This window comes from Melospiza georgiana, chromosome 4 (genome assembly GCF_028018845.1).
Source record: "Melospiza georgiana isolate bMelGeo1 chromosome 4, bMelGeo1.pri, whole genome shotgun sequence".
Taxonomy (NCBI): domain Eukaryota; kingdom Metazoa; phylum Chordata; class Aves; order Passeriformes; family Passerellidae; genus Melospiza; species Melospiza georgiana.
The window spans coordinates 60,619,850-60,642,201 of record NC_080433.1 but is presented as its reverse complement, the minus strand read 5'-3'; the positions used below and the strand labels follow the sequence as shown (position 1 = coordinate 60,642,201).

The 22,352-nt window shown below is 36.6% G+C and overlaps 1 protein-coding gene across 2 annotated transcripts in view; it reads left to right on the top strand.

Annotated features, from left to right (window-relative positions):
- GRM8 (glutamate metabotropic receptor 8) overlaps window positions 1-22,352 on the top strand; it is a 307,347-nt gene that overhangs the window by 113,317 nt on the left and 171,678 nt on the right. The window lies entirely within an intron of this gene.

The following is a 22,352-nucleotide window of genomic DNA, read 5'->3' as shown; positions in this document are numbered from 1 at the left end:
AGTGTTACTTTTTTTTGCAGCAGAGAAATTAATGACTGCAAACAAAACAATGTTTCCTGTTCCACTTCCTCTGTCCTTACAGAGCAGCACTAATGCAGGATACACCCTCACTAGCTATTCTGGCAGTTTCATCATCTACCCTCCCTGAATAACAACAATAATAGATATGAGCCTTGCATGAGGTGGGCTTTGTTTTCTTTGGTAAAAAGAAATTAGATTATCCTTTGCTTTTTGTATAACATCTTTCATGTAAAATACATTCCAAAAGATACTCTAGAGGAAGAGCTGCAACAAAAAAGAAAGCAAAGAGCAAAAGAGTGACTACTAGCTATAGACAAGAGAGAAAATGCAATCTAAATAGAAATTGTATGTTAATGAGATTGGATTTCAATTTCGCATGACAGAAAAGACATTCACACCTAGAAAAAATAACACTAAGTGAAGAAGCAGAGAGACCTGTGTTAAATGAACTGAGGAAAAAGAGAACTAATAATACCTTTCGCTGAATTTGCTGTATGAATAATTAGGCAAAACCCCTTTGAAATCCTAAAACCCAACTCACCAGTATTTTTATGCTATTTTGCATGCTCAGGTGGTTTCTGTGGTGGGATGGAATAAGCCTGGGAAAACTGAGGGTTTGTTTTTGTTGTTGCTTTTTGAAATTCAGATGAAGAAGCCATTTTACTAATATGTTTATTGTGGATAATCGATTTCATTTCTACAGCATCAGAAATCAACAAAACTTTAGCCTGCTTGGTCTACAAGTGAAATAGGAAATTTATTTTTTTCTACAGAGAGAGGAAGAAGAGGATATGATTCTTGAGAGTTGCTTTTGGGTTAGCTAGAAACACATCCTCAGTGCTTTGACTGGAATGACGTGACAAAACAATTTCTTCCACCACAGATCACTCTCCCAATTGGTTTTGCATGTCACATGAATGAAAGAGAGGGTTGTTAGCAGATATATTTTGCATTTAAAAAGCTGAGAATTTGCATTTTGTTTATGTCAGACTGCAGAATTTGGACTTTAATAAAGCCTCTGCAGGAATCCTCTTGCACTGCAAGTCAACTTGAAGCAATGGCCTGAACAATAAAAGCTGTAGATTTAAGACCCATTCAGCAGGAGACTGATATGCACATTACTTCAGATGTATTCAGAATCCCACAGATGCTTCCAGTGCCTGCATGTTCACATGCTGGGAAAAGATCAAATAAGGAAGTCAGTTTGAGATTTATGATAATGCCAGTACTGCAGGCTTCAGAAGGAGTGGTGCAACATGTCCTTAATATTATGCTTAAATTCTCTGGAAGAAAATTCTGTGGGGCATTCTGTGCAATCAAGGCCTTTGGTTTTCCTTGCCCACACAATGTGTAGGGAGGAGTAGAGGAGATCCAGGTGGATTAAAAGAGAACATTCACAGTTGAATTGAGCTCAGCTGGCTCATAGCTAATGTGATTTACTCTAACCATAGGTATTTCAAAGGAAGGGATTCTAAGTTCTTTAGGAGGCATTTACCAAGAAGATTTGACTGCAATAGGATTTTACTAATTATTATTATACAAATTGTTGCTAAAAGAATAATAATAATAAACACTGAGGAGAAAATGCAGAGATAAACTGAATTTTGAATCAGTGGAGTCCTTGGGTTTTTTGTCTTTTCTTTTGTATACTGTATACTTGCCAGGAACACATGGATAAAAAATGAGTTCCTAAGCACAAACCATTTTGTATGATGTGAATGATATAATGATGAATCAAAGATAATTTGATTCATATGGCATTTTTCCACACACCTACTCATCTTGAGGAAGAAGGAGAAACGAATCTGCCTTTCCACCTACACAACAACACAAGGCGCCTGAACTTAGGTAAAACAGCCTCCTAGTGTTGATATAGTTGCTTGGATAGATATATTTATCATGTTCTAAGTAAATGTGAAAGAAATGCCAAAGAAAGAATTGGCTGTCCCAAGGATGGGGTCAGAAATACAAAATGTCAATACCTCTTCTTACGCTTTCCTTTCATGTACCATCAGCAGGCTGATATTGGATAGTCAGTAAAAAATGTAACCAAATAACCTTTTGTTTGTAATGTCTCATCGTACTGGAAGCTCTTTTTTGTTATTAATTGTTCTAAACCACAGTGAACCTACAGAAGGGCCTTTCAACCTCCTTTCTTTAAAATACAGCTCTGTGACAAATGCTTTCTGTTATTAGTTAAGAGATTTTTGATTGAAGGATTTGCCCTAACTTCAGAGAGCTGTAATTGCACACTGTATAACAATGAGGTAGACTAGCTGCTTATAAAGTAAGTGAGTCTCTCAAACACAAAGGTATTTCGGAAATCAAATCATGCTGCTTCATTCTGAAAGCACAATTTTCTTGTATACCATGCAAGAATCACAATTAGTCAAACATACATTCTGTGTCTGTGCAGCATTTATTTAATTTTTTCTCTTATTGGGCAGAGCTTAATGTACTGTCACAGAAGGTCTTCCGGATTTAAGTTATCAAGCAGTTTATGCTGACAGACTTGTTAAAGTGAACTTTTCTTATTCTCTCTGTCAGAAGAATCTCAGCTTTGGGGAAAGGGAAAGTAGAGGTAAGTAGAAGGCTGCAGGCACAGTCTCCAACCTTGACCCACCTGGACAAGGTGGATTTTGTGGTTCTGGACAGGATTGGGATGCTTGTGAGGCAGGTTCCCTGCTCCTGTGGTATGTGTGTTCTAAGGAGGCCTCAATCAGCGTATGGCTGTCACTCCTGACACCTCAGGCTGCCTCTCTGCTCCATCTTGCTGGAAGTTCATGCTTGTCTTTTCATGAGGAGCTGACACCAGCTCTTTTTGGTACTGGTGAAATGGTCCACAGGACCTGTTTCCAGCCCTCTCACCCATAAAAGCCAGCTGCAGTGTTACTGTGTGGCTACTGGATGAAGGGAGGGATGAGAACAAATTGCCTGCCTTATTTATTGCATTTAAAATTGAACAAACTAATTTTTTTCTCCAAGAATTGAGGAGAATCAAGAAGAGTTGCTGTTTCTGCTTCTAATGGCCAAGCCTTCACAGTCCATTGTGCTGCTCTCTGGGTCTGGATTGTGATTTTGCACTGTATTGCATGAACGGCCCTTTTGTTACTGTGTGTTTTCACTTCGGAGTCTCATGGAAACTTTAAATCACTTTCTTCTTTCCTTTATTTTTATTCCTTTCCCACTGTATGAAGTTAAACATATTTAACAGAAGTATGATACAACCCAAAGGGGAAGGAAGTTAGAGATGAGGAGTTTTGTGAGATACATTCTTAAGCAAATGCAATGCACCTTTGAATTAAAGGGACAATCAGAATAATGATCACTGTGAAGACAGTTAAATCTGGTGACTTGTAAAATCTTTTATCAGTGTTTGCAGTGAGCAAAGTGTTTTTCTTATTCAAACATTTTTTCAAAAGTCTATTAATAACAAGGTAGATAATTATATGTATTTTATATGTTTACCTTTCTACATTTAAAAGGGATTTTTCTTTATCTTAATTTACTGCAAGCCTTGGATAAATTTGATCAATACAGTTTTAGATATTGCACATAAGAGTCCATGTGAAAATGAGGGAAGAAAATAATTTATGCTTTCCAACGTAGGTGTATTTCAGGGTGGTGTATAAAATATGAAAGCAATACACAGAGGCTTTGCCTTACTCACTTGAAACAAAATGGTCATTTCATACCTTAAAGAAAAATGGTGTTGGAAATAAAGTGAAGAAGTAAATAGGCTAGGAAACACATTTTAAATCCCAAAAAATATAATCATCTACTTCCGTTGATATCTGACTATGGGAACTGTACTGAGAGCAATCTGAACTGAGAAAGATTGCTGTGGATGTCACTTGAGCAAGGGTGGTAGGCAGGGAACTGGTTTCACAAAGATACAGGCAGAGAAATTGTGATACCATATTTTGTCCAGTTTACAGCTGAATGGATGGTTTGATGGAAGGTACTTAACATTTAATTATATTCTCTTCAGAATAATCTGGAGAGCAAGGCTTCTCCCTAACCCTATAAATTACTAGTTGGGTTATGCCCTGGAGTATGAGAGTTTACTGCCCTATGAAATTGTTTTGTTCTATCTACTGTAGCATAGTTTGTTCTCATTTTTCATATAAATATCTAATGAACATTGCAAACTATGAAAAATGAAACCCTTTAGGTGACTTCAGAGGCAGCTATGAGTATGAAATAGGACTTCTAGAAGCAAACTTAATGAAATTGGTGAACCCAAATCAGTAACTAATTTTATCTTGTTAAATTTATTGTTATAAATACAAATATTTTAGATGCATGGGAAAATATTTTTTCAGCATCTGAGAACTTTACTTAAAACACTGCAGTTACTAGATAGGTACAAACAGAAATAGATGTGCAAAATCACCATATTTGAATATAAAGCAGGAAGGGGTTCAGTATGGACCAGATAACTGCTAGGCTGTTGTAAAAAGTCACTAAGAAAATATATCTGGGATTATTCTGTAATTAGTGTTTTGAATCATTCATAAAAAAAAATAAAGTTCTCTTGATTCTAGAACACTGAATTGCTTCCCAGATATATCTGGTCCTTGATTTCGGTTGTCCTAGAAACTAAAGAACTTGTTACTTCAAAAAACTTTCATGCAGCCTTTAGTGATGTGTGTATATGCCTGTATATTCAGATTCTTGCATATGCTGTTTTTCTTGGCCAGTTTTCTGGGGTCCATGAAAAAAAATATGCAGACGCACATATGGGGATATAAAAATATATCTACAGTTTTAGATACTGGAATATTCTGGGAAGCTGCATAGAAATGTATCTAAATATACTTGGCAGATCTGTTCCAAAAAGAGGGGGGAAAGTGATGGATATATATGATGAATAAGACCACCAGCTTAACAAGAAGGCAAAACTGCAAAGTACATGCAACGTTGGGAAGACTTTGCCATGGCGTTAGGATCAAACAATGTTTTTTGGAGCTTAAGACAGTAAGAATGAAAAAAAGTAAGAGGAACATTGATCTTTAGGTACTATAAAGTTTAGACTTACTGATGTTGAGGGAACCCCTGGACCATCTACTATAGCTTTTAGCTGTGTTCAGGGGGACTAAGTGTACTAATGAAGAAAAATTCTAGCAAGGTCTTTTGACAAGCATAAGGGAACCTTCTCTCAGAAAGCCCTTGAGCTGGAGATTATTGAAGGCTAGAACAATGTGTCAGCACATATGTTTATTCTTCCACTCTTACACTATGAGTCATAGCCAGAAAAGGACTATCAGGGAAGAGGAACCTTTGGTCAGACCCATAGTGGCTGTTCTCCGGTAGAGATTGCCTTGCAACTGTAAATCCAGGGAGCTCAGTTAGCAAAATTTAATTAAATGAAAGCTGGCAGGGAACCTTCAGCCACAAAAGTGGGGAAAAAAAGAAAGATTATTCTAAATAAAAATATGGAACTAAATCCTTCTGCAGAGATAAAAATCAGAATCCTTTCCTGTTATATATATGACCTTATTAGAAGAAAGGAATTTTGTCCATTCTAGGTTTCAATCATAATAATATTATAATAATAGACCTTTTTCCTAGTCTCTTCAGTGACAAAACACAACAAATAATTTATTCTTTGAATTTATAATTTTTCATTATTAATTATCAACAAATTGTATAGAGGTGATTGCCGCCCATATGTGGTCTGAGAAGGGATGGTGGGAGTTTTCATTTCTCTGTGAAGATTCTGTGAAACCAGCCAAGGAATGAAATTGTGTTCAAACTCCACTGTAACTGCCCAGGGACATGCTGTTTTCCTGTAATGAACAGGGCTTATTTCTGACAGAGCATTCCTATCCATCTCTTAGTGGGGTGGAACTCTGCATACCCAAAGTTACATTACAGAAATTTTTTTCCCAGTTGCATCCTGTCTGTGAAAACTGATTTTGTGTGAGTCATTTCAGTCCCACCGTACTGGTTCATGCTTGGAAAGGTTGACCCTGACTTTGTAGACAAAAGAATCTGAGAAGAATTGAAGAGAGACTTTGGAAAATATTCTGAAAATAGTTTGAAGGTGCTCAATGGGAAAATACCAGGAGTCTGGGGTATAATTAAAATATTTTCTTATACCCTCCGTTGCCAGTCACTAGATTTAGCACTTGAGAGAAGCTGGGCTTCTTCCTGAATAGCACTGAGAATAAAATTGAAGTTAATTATTAAGATGTGATCTTGATAATTTCTCAGAATTTACAACTTCAGAAGGCAGCTCTATGTGCGTGTCCTTGTGTTAGTTTGTGATAGGTCCCTGTCTGTTTAATTTCACTGCCTCTGTCTCAGGGACTGTAAATTCTCCAATGCCATAGGCATCATTTCACTGTGTCTTGCTAAAAAAATAAATCGTCTGTTAGCTTTGATTTTAAATCAGGTTCTCACTGTGCCCTAGTCCAGTTTGGCAAGCAATGCCAATGTGAGGCATGAAACTTGGAGGAAAGCACAGCAACACTGTGAGAGCAGGAATTCAATTTAGGAAGTCCCATGTGCATTGCCTCTGGACTTCTGTCATCTGCAACATTGCCCTTCAGCTTCTAAATGACTAACCTGAATCTAACAGCCTCACAGATGGTTAAAGGTGATTTCTAGGATATTAGTATATTATTTTCCAATTAAAAAATCAGCACCAAACTAAGCCAATCAATAGCTAATTCTATTGCACATAGTTTTTTTCTCCTAATGTCCTTTTTCCAGATGGGATTTTACAAGAAAGACTTGCTGCTGGAATCTCTTTAGGTTCATGACAGATGCATTTCCTTCCTTAAGTCTTGACCACAGTTATGGTAGTGAGGAGACTAAGCATTCCTGTTCTGTTTCACATGTGACAGAACAGGACAGTGTCTTTCTCATGAGGCATGGGGAAGGGATGGTATGAAACAGACGCAGGCTCTGTGAAGCCTATATATAGAATGAGAAGACCTACTCTGTAGATATCCTCATCCAGAGGGAATTTCCAGAGAATAATGCTGCATTGTGTATGTGTTTTTTGGAGATAGGAGACTAAAAGAGAAGCTGAAGATCCTTAGGGTCCCTTTTCTGATCCTCTCCTCCCTACCAACTGCAATCTCATGCTTCATACTTTTCTACCTATGCAAGAGATGAATCCTAACTCAAGTGAGTAGAAGTTTCACAGGAGAGGAGAAGTTGTGGAAGTCTGAGTGGGAAATGGCTAGGCTTTGGTTACTAGGAGAGCTATGCACATAGTTGAATTCATATGGAAAACCTGCCAACAATTAGTTTATTCATCAAGAAGTAAAATTGTCATTGTGAAAAGGCCTAGCTCAGGCTAAACGTTTTACAGTTTAACAAAAACTCAGATGAGTTATGTTTGGACACTGAGATCCTTATGCATTGGCCCAAGGTGCCCAAATCTGAAACCTGAAGCTGGGCATGTCTTTCAGATTGCACACAAATGTCTGGAATGGGTTCCAGTAGACCTTGTGTGCACATGCCACTGTACAGAAATGCATGAGCACAACAAGGTCACTGTCCCTGATTCATCTTGTAAACAGATATTCTACATGGTGACTTGGGTGCCTTAAACTGGTACATGTATATAATGCTGCTTTCTTAATTGGAATTATATTTATTTTTAGACAAACTATCAGGAGTGGTATTCTGCAGTTAATATCTTCTGCTTTTCCTGCCATATTCCTTTAATTTTCATTTTTCAGCTACTCTGCTCTAAAATAAGTTAGACTCTCTGTAAGAAACAAGCACAAGAAAAAAGAGGGCAGATTTGTGCTCTTCAGAGCTTTCTTTTGCTTTTTACTATTTGTTGTGGTTTAACCTCAGCTGGCCGCTAAGCCCTGCACAGCCCTTGCTCATTCAGTCTCGCAGCAGGATGGGAGAGAGAATCAGAAGGGTAAAAGTGATAAAACTCATGGGTTGAGATAGTTTAAAAGGTAAAGCAAAAGCCATGAACACAAGGAAAGCAAAGGAAGGAATTAATTCACCACTTCCCATGGGCAGGCAGATGTTCAGGCATCCCCAGGAGGGCAGGGCCCCATCACATATAACAGTGGCTGGGTAAGACAAAAACCATCCCTCCAAATGTCCCTCCCCTTTTTTCTCCCCCCCAGCTCTATACACTGAGCATGACACGACATGGTCTAAAATACCCCTTTGGTCACTTGGGGTCAGCTGTCCCTGCTGTGTCCCTTCCCAGCTCCTTGTACACCCCCAGCCTCCTCTGGTGGGGTTGGGGTGTGAGGCAGAAAAGTCCTTGGCTCTGAGTAAGCACTGCTCAGTAATAATGAAAGCATCCCTGTGTTACCAACATTATTCTTGTTGTAAATCCAAAACATGCACTGCACAGTCTACTACAAAGAAATTTAACTTTATTCCAGCCAAAACCTGCTCACAATTGAAATTTATTTCCTTTTTTCCATCCTTCCATCACTGACAACTTTCTAAATGGTGGGAAAAGGATACTGTCTCTTCAAACACTGAATCCAGTGGAACTTCATACATCTTTGGCTGATTGTGATCTTTCTGATATAGAGAAAAACATTCTCAAAGTTGTACTATTTTGGCTGCTAACAGAAATCAGAATATGAAAAAGTAAAAATTTCAGAACTTAAATTTCTAGTATATATATAAAATATATAAATATATATATATACTGTATTCTTCTGGGATTTGAAAATACCCATTTAACTTGAAAATTTCAATGCAAACTCTTATAGTAAGTTTATTATGAAGGATTTGGAAGACCCTTGTTCCTTTACTTTTTCTTATAGCAGAAGTATGTATTTCACTGGGGAAACTTTTCTAAATAAGCAGAGCGAGAAAGTTCTTTGGAAGTCTGGAGAACAAAGGATTCATTCTTATTTTTTTTTCCACTTCAAAACTTGACAATGATTAATCATAAAGCATTGCAAACAAAGGTGTATTATTATTTTAGCAGTAGACATTTGCCAAAGATTTTGTTTTAGGATCAGCACTATTATTTGTGCACTACACTGAACAATGAGTGATTGTAGCACATCTCTCCAGTACTTGCTTTGTTATCTTCTCTTTGTCTTCTATGTTATCTTCATTTTTTTATCCTCACTTGCTACTTTTGTCACAAAATAGAATGGATTTTTTGTTACTGCAAAGTGAGTTTCTTTCTCATGAGTCCATGGGGCTAATCATATATTTTTATTCAAGATATAACCCAGAGTAAATTTAAGTACCTTCATTTTCCCCATTACATCTTTTGGCAGATTTGATGGGCATTACATTTCAGGATTAATTAGTTTTGAAAACATGTATTTCTGTATCTTTCTTTTATAATATGTGACATATAAGTGCTCCATGAATAATAGATTTTTGTCTGGTATAATTTTTGATAGCTTCCGGGACAAAAAAAAACGTAATGGAGGAGGCTTAAAAATGTTACATATGATGAATTGTCTCAAATTACTGAAACCATGTGATCACATGAGTAGTGTAGACAGAGAAAAATCCTTCAGGCCCTTGATAAGATAGTCTGTTGATCAAAGGTCTATGTGGAGGAGACTAGATGCACACTGAAATAGGCTTTTATATCATCTTATATTAATGGCTTAATGGCATCCACTATTGTGCAATGCTCATAAAAGCAGTTTTGTACATGGTGACTATATTTTTTGTGTCATTGCTGGCATGTTTTTTTGTCTCATTCTCTAAAAAATGTGGTGGATCTATCAAACCTTGTCTTAGAAGGAGGTGAAATGCAGACATCTTTTGTCAGTTACTGTATTCCATGAATACATAATCTGTGACAAAGAACCACTTCCTTCCACTTCTTTTACAGCTAATGATGATTTACTGTAGTACAGGTATTATTTGCATGAAAAGAGCTAGATCTGGAGTATTCTAATATTAAATCAGATGGGAATGAGCACTTGCAAGTTTTCATCATTTACTTGCAAGTAAAACATAGATGAGTGCTGCTCTGTGGAAAGGATTAAACTGTTGTCCAGCCATCCTCCTAGTGTTTGTTTTGTTTTCCATGTCTTATGCCTTTCTTTCATTTGATAGCTACATTAGTAGAGGTGTCTAGATTTCCCTTTTAATGTAGTGTTAATTCTGAACAAAGTTGCAACCATTCATCCTATGTCACTTGGATGCATCTGAGCAGCTTGGATGGGGTTGAGTGAGATCCATATATTCTAGCTGAGACTTTCCAAATTTGCACTAGGAGAGCAAAACCTCTTCTTCCCACTGGCTGCCATTCTTTCCAGGAGATTTTACATTAGCTGTGCACTTGCATGGAAAGAGCAGGTTTTTCTATTTCTCCCTGCATGCATAGCAGCTTTCTTGCCGTGTTTTTCTGACTTTGACGCTATGTAGAACCTTTGTTCCTTTCATGACGTTAGTGAAAATGAAGCCATGTTTCCAGCATCTGAAAAAAGGATAGGTAGGGTTAAATCCTGTCCTAGTCCAACTATTACACTGCATAACATTTGATTCTGTTTCCTGGACCTTTCCCAGTAAGGCAAGTGCATCCCCACTGTTACAGAAATAATGATCTGTATCAGATAACACATCAGTCCTCCTATCCAGAATCCTTAGTACATGTCTGCTGTATCATTTACAAGGGAGGATTAATTCAGAAGATTAATTTGATATTTGTGTCCTCAAACAAAAAAAACCCCAGATGTAATTAGATATTCAATAAAAGTAAACACTGCTGTGTTTCTGCAATTTATTCTGTATGTTAAGGTAGATTTCCTGTCTGGCCATCCCAGAGCCTCTCTGGTAGCCACTGTCAGACCTCTTGGATGCCCTGCTTCACGCCCTATGCTCACTCCACAGTCAGAAAAGGATCCCTTACCTTTTATATTTTGAGTGCCCAGTCACCTGGCAGTGACACAGGTCCCCGTGCCCTTTGTTGTGCAGAAGGTTGGCACCAGCTCAGTGCCTCTTGCCTCAGGCTCCTGTCCCCCAGAGCTCACTGTGAAGCTCTCTCTGCAGCTGCTCACGGAGCCACCCGCACTGATGCATGTACATTGACCAAGAACAGGCAAGTATCTTTTCAGCATTTATTATACTCCAGAATTAAAAATATTTCATTGCTTTTACTCTTGTCCCAATGATTCTACATTGTTATTGCATGCCTTACATGCCTCTGTTCAGTTTGCAATCCCTCTTTGATTGCACGCATAGGCCTTCTGAACACTTTCCAGTGCCTTCCTTCAGCTATAAATTCTCATGCCTGTTGCAGCTGTCTGAGGATGTCTCCTGCTTAGTAATTTTTGTCCAAATGCTTTCTTTTTTTTTTCCTCTGGACTTTTATGAATTCAGTTAATCTTTTATCCCAACGTGCTTCAGGAAATGCCAGTTAGCTGATCTGCTCACTCCTGGACTTCTTCTCAAGAGACATTTTACCACTTATTATTAAATGCAGAGATACAGAAGGCCCTTGGTATTAAATGCATAGAGACAGTGCAGCAAACTTTCTTAAATCTACAGGATCTGTGTGGCCAACTTGAATTCAGTTACATTTTTAAAATTAAGGTAGGCTTCTGTAAGTTTATATATGTGGATGGCTGCAGAGTCACTAACTCCTTCATTTTACTGCTGTGTTATAGAAGTATTACTGATTCTTAATATCACTATATTTTCAGCTGGTGTAAAGAAACATAAAGACCTGAAGCAATAGAAAATATTTAGCTTTATTCTCTCAATTTTTTATTACCTACAACAGTGAGAAGTCAGCAGATAAACTTCCTTAATATTTTTAGATCCTAATTGTGTTTTTACCCAAGTGTGCAGCTCTCAAAGAACTTTGAAGTCAGATAAATAGTTAGGTGCTAACATCAAAATGGATATATATATAGATATGTGAATTTTTGGAAATGTAACTCGTAGCCTAGATACTTAACAAAATAAAGCCAGCCTTCCTATTTTTTTATATACCTTGATAACAAAACTTAATAATATAAAAGTTAATGTGTTTGAAAGAATGAGGGAGGTGGATATCTGTTCATCTGTTTTGGTGAAAAAGGTGTAACCAGACTAAGTTGTTTACAAACTGAAGTTAGAAACATTAAAAATTAAATGGATTAAGAGGGACTTTTTTCAGTAAAGAAGATTATAAACAATTTCAGAAAGTTCTATAGCAGTGTGGGCCACCCTTCATGCCTTAAAAAATGCTTATTTTTTAAACTATGTACACTTCATGGAAACCATTTGTTCCAGACATTACAGGGTAGCGTTCTTTGACTCACTACATATGCAACCAATGAGATATTGTATTTCCATTATATTGAAGACTCTGATACTAAAAAGAAATTAAATATTGAAATTTGTTTTGTGAAATTTCAGAAATACATAGAGAAAAGAAAACATTTTTTTCTTAGGTATTTAATTGCTTTGACTCTATAGTGCTGACATATTATTTTGTACTGAATTAAAAAAAAGAAGTAACAAACCCTCAAAACTATCCATGAGAAAATGCCATTTTATCTTTATGTTTTAATATTGCTAAAATTAGAAAGCCAACCACTAATTCATTGCATACTTTAAAATATTTTCAATCATGTGCCAAACATCTAATTTTTAATGAAGTTGCCTTTCCAAAAGCTAAGTTAGACCTTTGAAAAATATTCTAGTCACCCTTAAGTGGAAGAGGCCATAGTAGATGGTGAAAATTTCTCTTACTCTTTTGGTCTAATTGATGAGCAGAGCTCCTCATATATGATGTTATCTCTAAGATAATTGTGGCTTAGAAGGAAACTTCAACTTGTTCCTGAATGGCTGAAGTCATCATGGTTCCTGATGAAAATTTCCATGGAAGAAGACAAAGCCTCTTGAGCACCAGGATGCAAATGGACACTTGAATGGTGTTAGCAAGGGCTTAATTTCAGTGCAGGCTCTGTAGAGATTTTATGCAGTAAACCCCATTTTATACCTGTGCATCAACATTTTGTTGTAGGAGACTGTGAATCTATATCATATTTGCTTTCTTGGCATTAGATTTACCTACAAGATTCCCCGTCAGAAGTGATCCCTTCTTGGTTTTCCTCAGAATTGTGTGTGTACAATTTCATATTGAGAAAAGAATTATCTTTTTGCAGTTTCAGAAATAGAATTAGATGACTGTTATTTTTTGAGACTATTTTTTTTTAATTTCCAAGTTGAGGCTTTTTTTGAATGTCACACTCGAGCTCAAACATCCCTAGTCAAACTCAGACTTATCTTCATTAAAGTTAAGTAATTCTTTATATGCAAACCATTTTGATAGTTCAAATTACAAGAAAATAAATATTGGATGAATAGAGATAACCTTAACTAAATAACACATACCTAATTTTAAGAATAAATTCCTCATATTGAATTTTTAGGTTTAAGGTTACAGAAATACATGAGGAAAGATAAAAAATGATTTTGCTACATATCTTCTTGAAGATAGCAAAAAGCAGAAGGGCTTTTTAATTTTTTTTTTGAATACAGGAAAACTGGGATAATTTTATGATCACAAAGAAGAAGAATGTCTTCTCAAAAGCAGATCAAGAAGTTTCAGGAGGAGAACATTAATCACAGCTGCTATTTTTCTTCGAAGGCATGATTAAAAGTTGGGTTCCCCAATTTCTGTTCAAAGGAGGTGGCTGAGTACAATTCCTGAACACCACTATAGAATCCAAGGGAGATAGAGGATAGTAGCCTACTATTAAAATGAGAAAACCCAGGACAACTTAACTGAAAACTGTCTTTTAAAACACCAGTAAAATATTTAAAATAAACAAGTGGAGAATGGAATAAAAACGGATAAACTAAAGAGGCCCCAGGGAGCAAAGTATACTAAAAGAAGAAAGATTATATTTATTTAGAAATAAATGTTTTAGGAAAATTCAGTCCTTCTTGTGGTGGACTTTATTTTCCTGCTTAAACATATTTATAAAGAATGCTATAAGCTCCTGTGTCATCTTCACAATCTTCTATGAACTATTGTGGATTGTGACTTGAGACCTATACTTGGAGGTCAACTGATGATTTTTATGTCTGAACCTTCTCTACAATGTCTTTGAATTGGCTATTAGCATCTCAACTACCCAGAATATCAAATCCAAATCTTTGCAATTAGTCAGGCCCATTAATATGGGGAAGTGTAGGGACATGGAGGAAAGAATTAGGGCCATATTTAAGCAAATTTACTTTTAGAGGAAAATACTTTAGGTAACCATGTGCCAGGCTTTGAGTTTGTGCCATTTACTTTTATATAATCTGCATTGATATCACTTTAAAAGCATAATTTGAAAATATTTTAGAATTGGTCAAATTCCTTTTCGTAACCTAGGTTCTCCAGAACTTTAAAAAAGAAAAAAACAACAAACCCAAAATATAGAGGGTCTCCTTTCCTCATTAAGGCTGTAACTGGCATGTAGCCAGAAAACAGAAAATAACAGTGTATTTATTTTTTCCTATTATGCCTCTACAAGTTCTAAATCTGCAAGTAGCAAGAACAATGCTTCCCCAGAGGGAAATATCTATATCCACTCTGATGATAAAAACTCATAGCTCTGAAAGCATTGCAACAGCTGACCAGTAAAGGTAAGTGGAAGCCTACTTCAATTACACTGCTTTGGAATTTGACTGGGCATCCTATATCCTACATGAAGTAAATATCTATGGAGTCACTGTGGAGAGGAAGCATCCTCTCTCACAACCTCCCAGGGTTCATTCTTTTCAGAATTTTTTTTGAGTGGCTAGGTGATTTTACCCATTCATAAGCATCTCTGCTACAGATTTTTCTTTTAGCCTTTCACTTTCAAGGCTGTGAAAGTTGAGTTTCATCTACGCAAATGGCACTAAAAATCAAAGGATAAAAAATGTGTTGTTTGTAGGTTAGGGTTTTTTTTTCTCAAATCTGAAAAAAAAAATCTGTAGGTCTGCAAATGGTGGGAATATTCTTTGCAGTTATTTTCCATCAGATGCTGGTGTTAAGAATTTGTAGTGCTACATTTAGAACTGTTTCTTCTGGGAGAAGATAAAAAAATGTAAATGGAAAGAGAGTGTTTTACTTTTCAGAATGGAAGTGCGAAATAGCAGATCTCTGCTGTTTCATGTCACCTCAGAAACTGACTGATGACTGAAGCCAGTAGCCAGTGGTCTCATGTAGGAGCAGAGCTGGATTATTCTCTCCTTTTCTATTTTAGAATTAGCATCTGCTTGGACCACAGTGTAAGGATCTGTGTGAGCACATGTGCTTGTGAAATATGCATGGCTGTGTGCCTGTGAGTACATGCAGGAATGTGAAACACAGGTTCAAAAGGAATGGGTGAGTTGTATTCATCAGAATGCAGTGTGTTCATTCATGCTCTTGCTTAATGCTTTCTAAATTTTGTTTTTTGCAAAAAAAATAATAAATGTAAGACCCAGCAATAAACCCTTTGCTAAAAATCCTTTTCTGAAACACTAATACAAAAAGGGAGACTTTGATCTCTTAACAGCTATTAGTTTTGAGTAGAAAAGCTCCTAATTGTACCTGACGTGTTAGTGAAAAAGCATCACCAACCTGCATGTGCAATAAAACAAATCTTTGTAATAAATATTAAGGGATTTTGAGGAGATGCAGTTTTACTTAAGTGAAGGAAATAAGATACCAATATATGAGTTTGAAATGCAGAATATATTTGTCTGTTCAAAGGTTGTAAAATAGTCTCCCATCCTCCATTATATTGAAGTGTGCTGGATATTAAGTTCCACTTCTATAAATTCAGAGTAAATTTCTGTTTATGTTACTTTCTAAAAAATTATTTTATTACTATTATCTTTCATCAAAAAGTATTGCCAGTGTTGGCTGAAGAATTGACTGCCTTAGCAGAAATAAGTCAGTGAATTTTTTGCTGAGATATTTGGTGATCTTCTGGGGAAATGAGAAGAGTTTGGTTTATTTCTGTAGCACAGGTAGTTTGTGACTGCAACAAAAGAGGTGCACTGGAATGGGATTTTACTTAACCAGATTTGGATGTGAATAGCAGGCAAGATGCCATGACATTGGCTTTGGGGAAACCACAGAGCATGCTGAATGCTCAGGTTCTTACTCTTTAAGCTAAATTACCCTGAAGTCTGCACAGTGGCATCAGTGAGAGTATCATTTCTTGGGGTAGTTGAGTAAAGGTAGCTCTGGATAAAATGCATGGCTGCATTCAGACCTCCCAGCAACAGCACTTTGGCATTAAGGAAACATTTAATTTTGAATTATTGCTTGAGAAATTTTATCTTCAACTTGTAATTATATCTTCCTAGGTGTCACTCCCTGTTGGCTCACACTCTAGAAAATTATTCTTAAGGCAATCTAGGGGCAGGCAAGAGGATGGCAGGTTGGTTTTAGTATAAATAATAATTGCTAGAAGTGACTGATTATCAACACCAGTAAAAGTCCCATGCAGAACAATCACTTACCTTTTCTTTAACATTCTGATTTCTTACCATCCAAGTTTGAGGAATAATGAACTTTTGGCTTAAAAAAAATGTCTTGATAGATTCATTAAGTGGCATAAATATTCTGATTTTTGTCAACAGAACTAGAGTTTGGACCATCTTGTTGTTTTTAGTATCTTAATTAATCTTCATATTGATCTAGGTTCCTGGCAATTGGAACCGTCTTTCAATATAACTGGGTCTAGATTTTCCATACTTTTAATATAACTAGTGGAATGACTGGAAGAGGAGGAGAAATGCACTTGTGTTTTTCCTTATGTTCTTCTGTGTCATGTACTGTTGTCAGAAATGTTCAGTATTCCATCAGACAGAGGCTCTGTCTGCCTGCAGCAGCACCCTGTGGGTCTCCAAGGAGTTTCCTGCTGGGGATTCTCCTGAGTCTCTGACATCTGTTCCTCTACTTGGAAAAGGAACTTTTCTGCCTTCATATATTTCTGTAATGTGTTCTGGAAACTTTCCACAGACCTACATTGAAATTTTGTTGGCCTAATGACCAGTGACCTATAACTCATAGTAAAAAAAGGACATGCGTACTTGGAGGCAGCTGAGAAATTCCTTCCAGGTAGGACTGGATCCCAGATACGGCCTGGCTATTTGTCTTGAGCTTTTTCAGGAACAATGGGATTTGTGATGAAGCTCTCATAAATAATTGACTTGCAGTGCTGTGTACTGAGTCAGGTGAAGTACACCTCCTTATGCTAACAAATAGATTGTCAAAGTGCATAGCTTCATCCCTTCCCTATTACAATGTTAAGGCTATTTATATTTATGTGGAGAAATAGTTTAGATGGTAAAATGGTTCTGAGTAATATGATTGAGGTCCCAGCAGTGATCACTTGAACTAAAACCTGTTTTCAGCTTTCTCAGTACAAAACCAGGGACCATTCTTACATAACCTACTTGGCTGATCCATAAGGTCGTGCTGAATCCTAGCTGGGGTGAGAGACAATTCAGCCTTGTTATTTGCATTGAGCTTCACGATTCAGTCTTTTTTTTTAGGAAATTAATTTGTTTGTACAAATTTTCTACCAAGTCTACTTGCTATTTTCCAAATGCACTTGCAAGGTCTTCTGACACACTCATGTACTTGAGTATTTAATGGTTTACAATTAGCACAGCATCTTGACTTCAAAGCCCACACAGGCAAAAGTCAGTATTTAAGATTATATAAATATTGTTATGTTTACCTACTAAAATTATGTGGGTACTACCTATCCATTCTTTTTTCCATTTGTCTCATTGTTGTGAGACCACCAAAAAAAGGGTTATTTATCCACTGTACTGACAATATCTTCAAATATGTCACTTTTTTTTCTTTAGCTTTGGTTATGTTTGTTTCTTTAGTGATAACCTGTGTTCCCACAAGCTGTGTTATACAGAGTACCTGTAAGCAAAGCAAGCCTAGCCTGGAACAATTTTTTTAAGATGTGATTTTATCTCAACATAGATAAAAGCGTGTTGCTGTAGACCAGGTCTGGTTACCAGGTCTGTTTTTAAAAGCACATGAATTTCCAGCTGTAACCACGGTGTGGGGTGGCTGGACTGAGCCCCTTATCAGGAATAAGACAGCTCCTGCCTTGAGCCTGATTTCCAGCTCCCACCTCTGCTCTCCCTCTCTTTATCATCCCCTTGCCCCAGGTGCTGGCTAAGGCACTTCATAGCTGCTGGACAGAAGACAAATGGATACTTGTCAGCCCTGACACAGCGTAGTTCATATCGACTGTTTTATTCCTCCAATCAAGCTCTGGGCTGGCTGAGGACAGCCTTGGCTTTACAAATCTGAAAACAGGTGAAAGAGGGTTAGCAGAATTTGGTGGTAAGGCTTTATTTTCCTCCACAGTAGCCAAAGAGCAACTTTCCTTCAGTGCCCTCTTAATGTCTTTGAAATGTATTATAGATGCAAAGTGTTAATTTCACCTGTCATATGTGAATTAGGGAATGGATACCATGGCAGTGGGTACAATTACTGATGCCTGTTTGTAGTAGCTACCTGAAATTAGTCTCTCTGGCTCTCTCTCTTCTTTTCCTCAGTAACTTTAGTGCAGCACTCTCTGAAGCCTCATCATACGTCCTTTTAATTGATGTGGCTTAAACATATAATTTTGTCTTCAGTAAGAGGAAAGTTAGCTCTCATTTCCTTATACAAATGCTATATTTATCATCATTTTAGCCAAGGGAAATTTAGACCAATGCATTTTCTTTTAAAGTACATCCCCAGACAATGAAGGATCTTAGAAACTAGCAACAGAGACAAGGAGTCATCATGCCGAGTCAGTCAGAAATGCTGATGGAGTGAAATACAATTTGTTCTTAAAATTCAGAGCCATAAAGTCTCTTGAGACCTTAGATGTCTGAACCATGTGCCCTTTGGCACCTCTGCAGCAAGTGGTAAATCCATTGGTATCACGTATGAGACATCTGTTCTCAAGCCCTATTTATTCTTGGTTTGGGGAAATCTCTCTTTTGTTCACACTCCACAAGATTAATCCTAACTACTGGCCTTAAACTTGTCCTTTTAGTACCTCTGCAACCTATTTTGGAGGAATAATTGTTCCTTATTTAGTTTGTTGGCTCACAGGAATCCTTTTCCAAGGCTTATCTCTCTCTGTGTCTGGGCACTTAGCCCAGGCTGTAGATTTCAAAGGCAGCAGGGTGCCAAGAGGTTAGACACTGTAATGTTGTGAATACCTTTGTGGTTCCAGCAATTCATCATTAGCTGAAAATTGATACCCTGTTATTTTTTTGAGCAACAGTTCTATATGCCATATATAGATAGGGATGTATACAAAGTGTTTTGTGAGTGGGAAATAGCCTTCCCAATTAATTATAAATGTAGCAACGAGGATGAAATGCGTTTTATTTTGTTCTTGGTCGTACTTAACACATTCTTCAATGCAGAGATGCCAAGATACACAGTACAGTCATGACTGAACTTGCTGCTGCAATGATGGAATGATGTTTCTTCTACACTATTTTCACTGAAAATAGCCTTTTTAGATACTGCAGTTCCTCATTGCTTGATATCCATTTCACAAATATTGTAGATGGATGTACCTAGTTTATTATATACATGCATTTTGTAATATTTGCATTTGATTTTTATGTGGGTAGAATGATTTTCTTTTCCTTAAGGGCCATTGCATGAGTAGAAGTAGTTGAAAAATGCACTTAAAAAATGTATGAGGTAAAAAATTATTCCTTTATATCATTTTTAGGATCTGTTTTACTTTTTGTGCTGAATGACTTCGGGGACAGCTGAGAGCTTGGCATTTTTTTTTTAAGCGTTTCTTTTTTTGACAGTGAATTGCTGATTGTTACATTTACAGGATATCTGCTAAATATTTCTCTTCTCTTCAGCCCCAGTACTTAAGAAAGAAAGTAAAGGACTTTGAAGTGTCTATCACTATAGCCTAATATCTGCTTAGATAATTGGTTTAAGCTTTTCACAGTAAAGTGTCCATTTTTCATTGCTGGATTTTCAAAAATACCTGGTAAATATAAGGATCATCTGCTATAAAGGCTTGTTACTGGCAAATTAGTTTTCCATCATGGGGAGACAGGATATTTGTAAAAATGTGAAGAAATTTGTTGCCGTATAAAGGTTCTATATTCCATTTCATAGCATATAAGAGTAAATTATTTATGTTATATTGTTGCGCTATTTATGGATGGTAAGGACCTACATACAAACAACTTTTGTTAGAAATGGCAGGTATTCTGACTTGCAAATAATTTTTCTTGCATGTAAAGCAGAGAAGAATTCAGGACAAGCCTGCACTATAGAATGAATTTCTCAATAAAATAAAATAATAATGAAATATCCCAAGTAATTGATGCATAACTGTAAAGGTGATATGCTTGCCTGTGACTAAAACTGGGTGATGAATTTTGAGAGTTGTTGTTTTTACACTGGCAGTTGATAAACTCCATGCTTCATTTATGTCATGTCCAAACTTGATTCAAGTTTAGGATTTGCCTTTTCAGAGAGCTACTGAAGTCAATGAGATTCTGTAAAGGCAGCACAAAATCTGGTAATGAATTCCCAGCATTTAAAAAATATTACATAGAATAGAATAGAATAGAATAGAATAGAATAGAATAGAATAGAATAGAATAGAATAGAATAGAATAGAATAGAATATTTCAGTTGGAAGGGGCCTGTGATGACCATGTAATCCAACTGCCTGACCAAATCAAGGCTGATCAAAAAGTTAAAGCAGGTCCTAAAGTGCTTTGTCCTAGTGCGTCTTAATTACTGACAGATTTGGGACAATTTTGAACCATTCCTTCTCATTTTTTGAATAAAATAAGAAAAGTAACTTCAGACATACCTTTATTTTGTTTAATTTGCTTAAAGATTAAATACACTAAGCTTAAGAAAGCTTACACAAGGACCTTGATAACAACTTCATATTAATCTGCACGCCAAGCTTCACCTGGCTGGACCCATGTTTGTGTTCAAATCCTGAACACTGAAGGTGTTCATCAACCTAATTTGTGAAGTACTTTGGAAAAACACAGAATTCTAACATTTTGATAGGAGGAACAAGATGGATGAGAATGTTGGAAAGCCTCCCCATACACAACACAGTGATCTAACTGTGACTTTAGTTGACTAACTGCATTTAATGCAAAGAAACATATGTGTCTCAAATGATCTTATACATCAGAAGATAAATACCAGCATTCATTAAAAATAGAGTACCTCTTTTAAAACTCATTAAAAATAGAACATCTCTTTTAAAACAGATTCTTATTCACACTGAAAACAATCTTCAGTGTAGAAGTATTTAGATAAAGGGATACAAAATGTACAATTTGCTTGTATTTATCTGGTAACTTGTTACTTTTGGCCAGAGCTAAATATTTTCTCATAGTCTTAATTTTCTGGGTTTATTAGTGATTAGATTCCTCCCAATAGGCTCTTATGGTTGGAATAACAAAATTCAAGAACAACCATTGCTGGTGTTCAAGGTAGTAATGAGAATCAGGCAATAGTTCTTAGAGAAAAAATAATTAAAATTAGCAAATCAGCAAGCAATCAGAAAGATCACCTATGGTCTTGGAAACTGGTAGCAATATGGACTCAGTGATTCATGAAAAAGGCTTAAGAATTTTTTCTCTTGCATGCTGAAACTTGTCAGCACCGTGTCAGCAGATAACAGTGTTGTAATTGGAGAGTAGAGATTCCCCTGAACTGGTCTATGAAAACTATAAGGAATCACTAAGTTTTTGTAGAAATCAACCCTTTTTACTTGACAGGTAAAATTCAAATATTTCAATCAGCACCCTCTGTCAGGAAGAAACATAATCTCTGAGTTTGTGTTAATTTACTGATTAGTAATTTGGAATATTCAATGACGGCTTCTTAAATAATTATGACAACTCATTTAACAATATCATAATAACAGTGAAAAGTGATTCGTATATATTCTCTGCTACATACTCTCTGCTGACAAAGCAGAGGTGTGTGACAGTTCCTGATACCAAAGAGCCACATCACGAACACAAGGTGACTGTAAAACTGTGGATCCATGGCTAATGCAGTGCTGTGGCAAGGCTGGGTTCTCAGTTGCCATGGATTAGGTAGGTCTGGGGAACTTGGTCCAGCTGAACCATTGTGGTGCTTGACAACAGGTCTCAGAATGTTGTTGAAAAAAGTACTTAAAATATAAAGTAGCAGGTAATTGTCTTATACTCTTTAATGCAGCATTAAGTGTGTGAGCCTGTACAAAACGTTTTGAAACACATAGATAATGTTACTTTTGACCAAGCTGTTGTATGTCAGATTAGCACCTCGCTTTGTCTGCTTGCCTGGTTAGCTAAGAATTTTTTGAAGTGTGGATATTTACTGTATTAATATTCTTTTTTTTATCCTTTTAATTTTT